This window comes from Labrus mixtus, unplaced genomic scaffold (assembly GCF_963584025.1).
Source record: "Labrus mixtus unplaced genomic scaffold, fLabMix1.1 SCAFFOLD_168, whole genome shotgun sequence".
Classification (NCBI taxonomy): Eukaryota; Metazoa; Chordata; class Actinopteri; order Labriformes; family Labridae; genus Labrus; species Labrus mixtus.
The window spans coordinates 15,001-25,000 of record NW_026870191.1 but is presented as its reverse complement, the minus strand read 5'-3'; the positions used below and the strand labels follow the sequence as shown (position 1 = coordinate 25,000).

At 58.8% G+C, this 10,000-nt stretch overlaps 1 long non-coding RNA gene across 1 annotated transcript in view; it reads right to left on the bottom strand.

Moving 5' to 3' along the window:
* The window catches only part of LOC132965670 (uncharacterized), a 20,793-nt gene extending 13,082 nt beyond the window's left edge, over window positions 1-7,711 (bottom strand). Inside the window, exon 1 of the long non-coding RNA XR_009670120.1 lies at window positions 7,151-7,711. This is a non-coding gene — a long non-coding RNA (uncharacterized LOC132965670). The remainder of the gene's footprint in view (window positions 1-7,150) is intronic.
* Window positions 7,712-10,000: the final 2,289 nt, after the last annotated feature.

Here is a 10,000-nt window from a genome sequence, read left to right as displayed (position 1 = left end):
TTAGCTGAGAAGGTCTCAGCTTCGTCCCTTCTCCCGTTCGACACTTAGAAGAATTTCGAGTTTCCTGCCCCTGGTTCCCTAGAAATTTCTAGGGAACCAGGGGCAGGAAATCGCTATAGAAGGGAGAGCTGAGGAGGACTCAGCCGTCCCTTCTCCCGTGCGACACGGTTTAGGGGGGTTCTGCAAGCGACCTATAGTGTAATAATATATAGTGTCTTAGGGATATTTTTTTTTTTTTTTTTTTTTTTTTCCACCGAAATTCTTCTAAGTGTCAAGACCTTCCCGAAGAGCTCCAGGCTGCCTGCCACACATCTGTATCCGCTCTGGGTGCTCCAATAGGCGGACACTTGCTAGCCAGAGCTCCCTGCAGAGCTCCAGGCTGCCTGCCACACATCTGTATCCGCTCTGGGTGCTCCAATAGGCGGACACTTGCTAGCCAGCACTCCCAGCCGTCCCGAAGAGCCCCAGGCTGTCTCTCACACATCTGTATCCGCTCTGGGTGCTCCAATAGGCGGACACTTGCTAGCCAGAGCTCCCTGCAGAGCTCCAGGCTGCCTGCCACACATCTGTATCCGCTCTGGGTGCTCCAATAGGCGGACACTTGCTAGCCAGCACTCCCAGCCGTCCCGAAGAGCCCCAGGCTGTCTCTCACACATCTGTATCCGCTCTGGGTGCTCCAATAGGCGGACACTTGCTAGCCAGAGCTCCCGAAGAGCCCCAGGCTGTCTCTCACACATCTGTATCCGCTCTGGGTGCTCCAATAGGCGGACACTTGCTAGCCAGCACTCCCAGCTGTCCCGAAGAGCCCCAGGCTGTCTCTCACACATCTGTATCCGCTCTGGGTGCTCCAATAGGCGGACACTTGCTAGCCAGAGCTCCCTGCAGAGCCCCAGGCTGTCTGCCACACATCTGTATCCGCTCTGGGTGCTCCAATAGGCGGACACTTGCTAGCCAGCACTCCCAGCCGTCCCGAAGAGCCCCAGGCTGTCTCTCACACATCTGTATCCGCTCTGGGTGCTCCAATAGGCGGACACTTGCTAGCCAGCCGTCCCGAAGAGCCCCAGGCTGTCTCTCACACATCTGTATCCGCTCATGGTGCTCCTGAAGGCGGACACTTGCTAGCCAGCCGTCCCGAAGAGCCCCAGGCTGTCTCTCACACATCTGTATCCGCTCATGGTGCTCCTGAAGGCGGACACTGGCTAGCCAGCACTCCCGAAGAGCCCCAGGCTGTCTCTCACACATCTGTATCCGCTCATGGTGCTCCTGAAGGCGGACACTGGCTAGCCAGCACTCCCGAAGAGCCCCAGGCTGTCTCTCACACATCTGTATCCGCTCATGGTGCTCCTGCAGGCGGACACTGGCTAGCCAGCACTCCCGAAGAGCCCCAGGCTGTCTCTCACACATCTGTATCCGCTCATGGTGCTCCTGCAGGCGGACACTGGCTAGCCAGCACTCCCAGCTGTCCCGAAGAGCCCCAGGCTGTCTCTCACACATCTGTATCCGCTCATGGTGCTCCTGCAGGCTGACACTTGCTAGCCAGCACTCCCAGCCTTCCTGCAGAGCCCCAGGCCCTCTGTCTCACTCCTCCAGCCCACCCATGGGCTCCCAGAGCCCCCCACTTGCTGTCCAGCACTACCTGAAGAGCTCCAGGGCCTCTGTCTCACTCCTCCAGCCCACCCAGGGGCTCCCAGAGCCCCCCACTTGCTGTCCAGCGCTGCCTGAAGAGCTCCAGGGCCACTTTAACACTTCTCCAGCCCACCCAGGGGCTCCCAGAGCCCCCCACTTGCTGTCCAGCACTGCCTGCAGAGCTCCAGGGCCTCTCTGACACTTTCCCAGCCCACCCAGGGGCTCCCAGAGCCCCCCACTTGCTGTCCAGCACTGCCTGAAGAGCTCCAGGGCCTCTCTAACACTTCTCCAGCCCACCCAGGGTCACCCAGAGCCCCCCACTTGCTGTCCAGCACTGCCTGAAGAGCTCCAGGGCCTCTCTGACACTTTCCCAGCCCACCCAGGGGCTCCCAGAGCCCCCCACTTGCTGTCCAGCACTGCCTGCAGAGCTCCAGGGCCTCTCTGACACTTTCCCAGCCCACCCAGGGGCTCCCAGAGCCCCCCACTTGCTGTCCAGCACTGCCTGCAGAGCTCCAGGGCCTCTCTGACACTTTCCCAGCCCACCCAGGGGCTCCCAGAGCCCCCCACTTGCTGTCCAGCACTGCCTGAAGAGCTCCAGGGCCACTTTAACACTTCTCCAGCCCACCCAGGGGCTCCCAGAGCCCCCCACTTGCTGTCCAGCACTGCCTGAAGAGCTCCAGGGCCACTTTAACACTTCTCCAGCCCACCCAGGGGCTCCCAGAGACCCCCTACTTGATGTCCAGCACTCCCAGCAGAGCTCCAGGGCCTCTCTAACACTTCTCCAGCCCACCCAGGGGCTCCCAGAGCCCCCCACTTGCTGTCCAGCACTGCCTGCAGAGCTCCAGGGCCTCTCTGACACTTTCCCAGCCCACCCAGGGGCTCCCAGAGACCCCCACTTGCTGTCCAGCACTCCCAGCAGAGCTCCAGGGCCTCTCTAACACTTCTCCAGCCCACCCAGGGGCTCCCAGAGCCCCCCACTTGCTGTCCAGCACTGCCTGCAGAGCTCCAGGGCCTCTCTGACACTTTCCCAGCCCACCCAGGGGCTCCCAGAGCCCCCCACTTGCTGTCCAGCACTGCCTGCAGAGCTCCAGGGCCTCTCTGACACTTTCCCAGCCCACCCAGGGGCTCCTAGAGCCCCCCACTTGCTGTCCAGCACTGCCTGAAGAGCTCCAGGGCCTCTCTAACACTTCTCCAGCCCACCCAGGGTCACCCAGAGCCCCCCACTTGCTGTCCAGCACTGCCTGAAGAGCTCCAGGGCCTCTCTGACACTTTCCCAGCCCACCCAGGGGCTCCCAGAGCCCCCCACTTGCTGTCCAGCACTGCCTGAAGAGCTCCAGGGCCTCTCTGACACTTTCCCAGCCCACCCAGGGGCTCCCAGAGCCCCCCACTTGCTGTCCAGCACTGCCTGAAGAGCTCCAGGGCCTCTCTAACACTTCTCCAGCCCACCCAGGGTCACCCAGAGCCCCCCACTTGCTGTCCAGCACTACCTGCAGAGCTCCAGGGCCTCTCTAACACTTCTCCAGCCCACCCAGGGGCTCCCAGAGACCCCCTACTTGCTGTCCAGCACTCCCAGCAGAGCTCCAGGGCCTCTCTGACACTTCTCCATCTGACCCAGGGTCACCCAGAGCCTGACCTTTGCTGTCCAGCACTTCCTGCAGAGCTCCAGGCCCTCTGTCTCACTTCTCCAGCCCACCCAGGGTCACCCAGAGCCTGACCTTTGCTCTTCAGCACTGCCTGCAGAGCTCCAGGGCCTCTGTCTCACTCCTCCAGCCCACCCAGGGTCACCCAGAGCCTGACCTTTGCTGTCCAGCACTGCCTGCAGAGCTCCAGGGCCTCTCTGACACTTCTCCAGCCCACCCAGGAGCTCCCAGAGCCTGACCTTTGCTGTCCAGCACTGCCTGCAGAGCTCCAGGCCCTCTCTAACACTTCTCCAGCCCACCCAGAGCCCCCCAGGAGCCCCACACTTGCTCTCCAGCACTTCCTGCAGAGCTCCAGGCCCTCTCTCACACTTATCCAGCCCACCCAGAGTCACCCAGAGCCTGACCTTTGCTCTTCAGCACTGCCTGCAGAGCTCCGGGGCCTCTATAACACTCCTCCATCTGACCCAGGGTCACCCAGAGCCTGACCTTTGCTCTTCAGCACTGCCTGCAGAGCTCCAGGCCCTCTATAACACTCCTCCATCTGACCCAGGGTCACCCAGAGCCTGACCTTTGCCCTCCAGCACTGCCTGCAGAGCTCCAGGGCCTCTGTCTCACTCCTCCAGCCCACCCAGGGTCACCCAGAGCCTGACCTTTGCCCTCCAGCACTTCCTGCAGAGCTCCAGGCCCTCTCTAACACTTCTCCATCTGACCCAGGAGCTCCCAGAGCCTGACCTTTGCTGTCCAGCACTTCCTGCAGAGCTCCAGGCCCTCTCTCACACTCCTCCAGCCCACCCAGAGCCTGACCTTTGCCCTCCAGCACTGCCTGCAGAGCTCCAGGCCCTCTGTCTCACTCCTCCAGCCCACCCAGGGTCACCCAGAGCCTGACCTTTGCTGTCCAGCACTGCCTGCAGAGCTCCAGGGCCTCTGTCTCACTCCTCCAGCCCACCCAGGGTCACCCAGAGCCTGACCTTTGCCCTCCAGCACTTCCTGCAGAGCTCCAGGCCCTCTGTCTCACTCCTCCAGCCCACCCAGGTCCACCCAGAGCCTGACCTTTGCTGTCCAGCACTCCCAGCAGAGCTCCAGGGCCTCTCTAACACTTCTCCATCTGACCCAGGGTCACCCAGAGCCTGACCTTTGCTGTCCAGCACTTCCTGCAGAGCTCCAGGCCCTCTGTCTCACTTCTCCAGCCCACCCAGGGTCACCCAGAGCCTGACCTTTGCTCTTCAGCACTTCCTGCAGAGCTCCAGGGCCTCTGTCTCACTCCTCCAGCCCACCCAGAGCCTGACCTTTGCCCTCCAGCACTGCCAGCAGAGCTCCAGGCCCTCTGTCTCACTCCTCCAGCCCACCCAGAGCCTGACCTTTGCCCTCCAGCACTGCCTGCAGAGCTCCAGGCCCTCTGTCTCACTCCTCCAGCCCACCCAGGGTCACCCAGAGCCTGACCTTTGCTGTCCAGCACTTCCTGCAGAGCTCCAGGGCCTCTCTGACACTTCTCCAGCCCACCCAGGAGCTCCCAGAGCCTGACCTTTGCTGTCCAGCACTGCCTGCAGAGCTCCAGGGCCTCTCTAACACTTCTCCAGCCCACCCAGAGCCCCCCAGGAGCCCAATACTTGCTGTCCAGCACTGCCTGCAGAGCTTCAGGCCCTCTATAACACTCCTCCATCTGACCCAGGGTCACCCAGAGCCTGACCTTTGCCCTCCAGCACTGCCTGCAGAGCTCCAGGCCCTCTCTCACACTCCTCCAGCCCACCCAGGGTCACCCAGAGACTGACCTTTGCTGTCCAGCACTGCCTGCAGAGCTCCAGGGCCTCTCTAACACTTCTCCAGCCCACCCAGAGCCCCCCAGGAGCCCCACACTTGCTGTCCAGCACTCCCAGCAGAGCTCCAGGCCCTCTATAACACTCCTCCATCTGACCCAGGGTCACCCAGAGCCTGACCTTTGCCCTCCAGCACTGCCTGCAGAGCTCCAGGGCCTCTCTGACACTTCTCCAGCCCACCCAGGAGCTCCCAGAGCCTGACCTTTTCTGTCCAGCACTGCCAGCAGAGCTCCAGGCCCTCTGTCTCACTCCTCCAGCCCACCCAGAGACTGACCTTTGCTGTCCAGCACTTCCTGCAGAGCTCCAGGCCCTCTCTAACACTTCTCTAGCCCACCCAGGAGCTCCCAGAGCCTGACCTTTGCCCTCCAGCACTTCCTGCAGAGCTCCAGGCCCTCTCTAACACTCCTCCAGCCCACCCAGGGTCACCCAGAGCCTGACCTTTGCTGTCCAGCACTGCCTGCAGAGCTCCAGGCCCTCTCTCACACTCCTCCAGCCAACCCAGAGCCTGACCTTTGCCCTCCAGCACTGCCAGCAGAGCTCCAGGCCCTCTCTAACACTTATCCAGCCCACCCAGAGTCACCCAGAGCCTGACCTTTGCTCTTCAGCACTGCCTGCAGAGCTCCAGGGCCTCTGGCTCACTCCTCCAGCCCACCCAGGGTCACCCAGAGCCTGAACTTTGCCCTCCAGCACTGCCTGCAGAGCTCCAGGCCCTCTCTAACACTTCTCCAGCCCACCCAGGAGCTCCCAGAGCCTGACCTTTGCTGTCCAGCACTTCCTGCAGAGCTCCAGGCCCTCTCTCACACTCCCCCAGCCCACCCAGAGCCTAACCCTAACCCTCCAGGCCCTCTCTCACACTCCCCCAGCCCACCCAGAGCCTAACCCTAACCCTCCAGGCCCTCTCTCACACTCCCCCAGCCCACCCAGAGCCTAACCCTAACCCTCCAGGCCCTCTCTCACACTCCCCCAGCCCACCCAGAGCCTAACCCTAACCCTCCAGGCCCTCTCTCACACTCCCCCAGCCCACCCAGAGCCTAACCCTAACCCTCCAGGCCCTCTCTCACACTCCCCCAGCCCACCCAGAGCCTAACCCTAACCCTCCAGGCCCTCTCTCACACTCCCCCAGCCCACCCAGAGCCTAACCCTAACCCTCCAGGCCCTCTCTCACACTCCCCCAGCCCACCCAGAGCCTAACCCTAACCCTCCAGGCCCTCTCTCACACTCCCCCAGCCCACCCAGAGCCTAACCCTAACCCTCCAGGCCCTCTCTCACACTCCCCCAGCCCACCCAGAGCCTAACCCTAACCCTCCAGGCCCTCTCTCACACTCCCCCAGCCCACCCAGAGCCTAACCCTAACCCTCCAGGCCCTCTCTCACACTCCCCCAGCCCACCCAGAGCCTAACCCTAACCCTCCAGGCCCTCTCTCACACTCCTCCAGCCCACCCAGAGCCTAACCCTAACCCCCAGGCCCCTCTCCTTTCACCCACCCACACTCCGGGGGTCCTCCAGGGACCTCGTGCACCTCTCGATCCTGCGGGCCCACTATTAAGCACCCATCCTGGGTAACAACACATAGCCACAGTCCGCAAAACCTCGCGCCCCTGGTTCCCTAAATTTTATCTCATGCCCCTGGTTCCCTAAATTTTATCTCAAGCCCCAGGTTCCCTAAGTTTTATCTCAAGCCCCAGGTTCCCTAAATTTTATCTCATGCCCCTGGTTCCCTAAATTTTATCTCATGCCCCTGGTTCCCTAAATCGTATCTCATGCCCCTGGTTCCCTAAATTTTATCTCAAGCCCCAGGTTCCCTAAGTTTTATCTCAAGCCCCAGGTTCCCTAAGTTTTATCTCAAGCCCCAGGTTCCCTAAGTTTTCACCTCGAGCCCCAGGTTCCCTAAATTTTCACCTCGAGCCCCAGGTTCCCTAAATTTTATCTCATGCCCCAGGTTCCCTAAATTTTATCTCGCGCCCCAGGTTCCCTAAATTTTATCTCATGCCCCAGGTTCCCTAAATTTTATCTCGCGCCCCAGGTTCCCTAAATTTTATCTCATGCCCCAGGTTCCCTATATCTCTTTACTTCCAGAGGGTGACAGCGGTCTCCAGCTGTCTCCAGGCCGAGAGGGTTCACCCTTTCGGCCTTATCTTTGCCTTTCCTCGGTCCTTCTCGACCTCCAGTGGCACTTAGAAACTTTTTTCGAAAGTGACACTTAGAAAATTTTTCGAAAAGTGACACTTAGAAAATTTTTCGAAAAGTGACACTTAGAAATTTTTTTGGAAAGTGACACTTAGAAAATTTTTCGGAAAGTGACACTTAGAAAATTTTTCGGAAAGTGACACTTAGAAACTTTTTTGAAAAGTGACACTTAGAAGATTTTTCGAATTTGACACTTAGAAACTTTTTTGAAAGTTGGTCTTCCAGAGGCTGACAGCGGTGTTCAGCACTCCCCAGGCCGACAGGGCTCACCCTTTCGGCCTCATCTTTGCCTTTTATCGGTCCTTTCCATCCTCCAGAGGGTAACAGCGGTGTGCATCACTCCCCAGGCTGTCAGGGCTCAGCCTTTCAGCCTCATCATCCCCTTTTCTCGCTCCATTGCACCGCTCCGTTTTGTCCGCCAGAGGGCAGTGTTGCACTGTCCCTAGGCTGACAGCGGTGTTCAGCACTCCCCAGGCCGACAGGGCTCCCCATTTCGGCCTCATGTGTGCCTTTTATCGGTCCTTTTCATCCTCCAGAGGCTGACAGCGGTGTTCAGCACTCCCCAGGCCGACAGGGAGCACCATTTCGGCCTCATCTGTGCCTTTCCTCGGTCCTTCTCGACCTCCAGTGGCACTTAGAAGATTTTTCGAATTTGACACTTAGAAACTTTTTTGAAAGTTGGTCTTCCAGAGGCTGACAGCGGTGTTCAGCACTCCCCAGGCCGACAGGGAGCACCCTTTCGGCCTCATCTGTGCCTTTCCTCGGTCCTTCTCGACCTCCAGTGGCACTTAGAAGATTTTTCGAATTTGACACTTAGAAACTTTTTTGAAAGTTGGTCTTCCAGAGGCTGACAGCGGTGTTCAGCACTCCCCAGGCCGACAGGGAGCACCCTTTCGGCCTCATCTGTGCCTTTCCTCGGTCCTTTCCATCCTCCAGAGGGTAACAGCGGTGTGCATCACTCCCCAGGCTGTCAGGGCTCAGCCTTTCAGCCTCATCATCCCTTTTTCAAGCTCCATTGCACCGCTCCGTTTTGTCCGCCAGAGGGCGGTGTTGCACTGTCCCTAGGCTGACAGCGGTGTTCAGCACTCCCCAGGCCGACAGGGCTCCCCATTTCGGCCTCATGTGTGCCTTTTATCGGTCCTTTTCATCCTCCAGAGGCTGACAGCGGTGTTCAGCACTCCCCAGGCCGACAGGGAGCACCCTTTCGGCCTCATCTGTGCCTTTCCTCGGTCCTTCTCGACCTCCAGTGGCACTTAGAAGATTTTTCGAATTTGACACTTAGAAACTTTTTTGAAAGTTGGTCTTCCAGAGGCTGACAGCGGTGTTCAGCACTCCCCAGGCCGACAGGGAGCACCCTTTCGGCCTCATCTGTGCCTTTCCTCGGTCCTTCTCGACCTCCAGTGGCACTTAGAAGATTTTTCGAATTTGACACTTAGAAACTTTTTTGAAAGTTGGTCTTCCAGAGGCTGACAGCGGTGTTCAGCACTCCCCAGGCCGACAGGGCTCACCCTTTCGGCCTCATCTGTGCCTTTCCTCGGTCCTTCTCGACCTCCAGTGGCACTTAGAAGATTTTTCGAATTTGACACTTAGAAACTTTTTTGAAAGTTGGTCTTCCAGAGGCTGACAGCGGTGTTCAGCACTCCCCAGGCCGACAGGGAGCACCCTTTCGGCCTCATCTGTGCCTTTCCTCGGTCCTTCTCGACCTCCAGTGGCACTTAGAAGATTTTTCGAATTTGACACTTAGAAACTTTTTTGAAAGTTGGTCTTCCGGAGGCTGACAGCGGTGTTCAGCACTCCCCAGGCCGACAGGGAGCACCCTTTCGGCCTCATCTTTGCCTTTCCTCGGTCCTTTCCATCCTCCAGAGGGTAACAGCGGTGTGCATCACTCCCCAGGCTGTCAGGGCTCAGCCTTTCAGCCTCATCATCCCTTTTTCAAGCTCCATTGCACCGCTCCGTTTTGTCCGCCAGAGGGCGGTGTTGCACTGTCCCTAGGCTGACAGCGGTGTTCAGCACTCCCCAGGCCGACAGGGCTCCCCATTTCGGCCTCATGTGTGCCTTTTATCGGTCCTTTTCATCCTCCAGAGGCTGACAGCGGTGTTCAGCACTCCCCAGGCCGACAGGGAGCACCCTTTCGGCCTCATCTGTGCCTTTCCTCGGTCCTTCTCGACCTCCAGTGGCACTTAGAAGATTTTTCGAATTTGACACTTAGAAACTTTTTTGAAAGTTGGTCTTCCAGAGGCTGACAGCGGTGTTCAGCACTCCCCAGGCCGACAGGGAGCACCCTTTCGGCCTCATCTGTGCCTTTCCTCGGTCCTTCTCGACCTCCAGTGGCACTTAGAAGATTTTTCGAATTTGACACTTAGAAACTTTTTTGAAAGTTGGTCTTCCAGAGGCTGACAGCGGTGTTCAGCACTCCCCAGGCCGACAGGGAGCACCCTTTCGGCCTCATCTGTGCCTTTCCTCGGTCCTTCTCGACCTCCAGTGGCACTTAGAAGATTTTTCGAATTTGACACTTAGAAACTTTTTTGAAAGTTGGTCTTCCAGAGGCTGACAGCGGTGTTCAGCACTCCCCAGGCCGACAGGGAGCACCCTTTCGGCCTCATCTGTGCCTTTCCTCGGTCCTTCTCGACCTCCAGTGGCACTTAGAAGATTTTTCGAATTTGACACTTAGAAACTTTTTTGAAAGTTGGTCTTCCGGAGGCTGACAGCGGTGTTCAGCACTCCCCAGGCCGA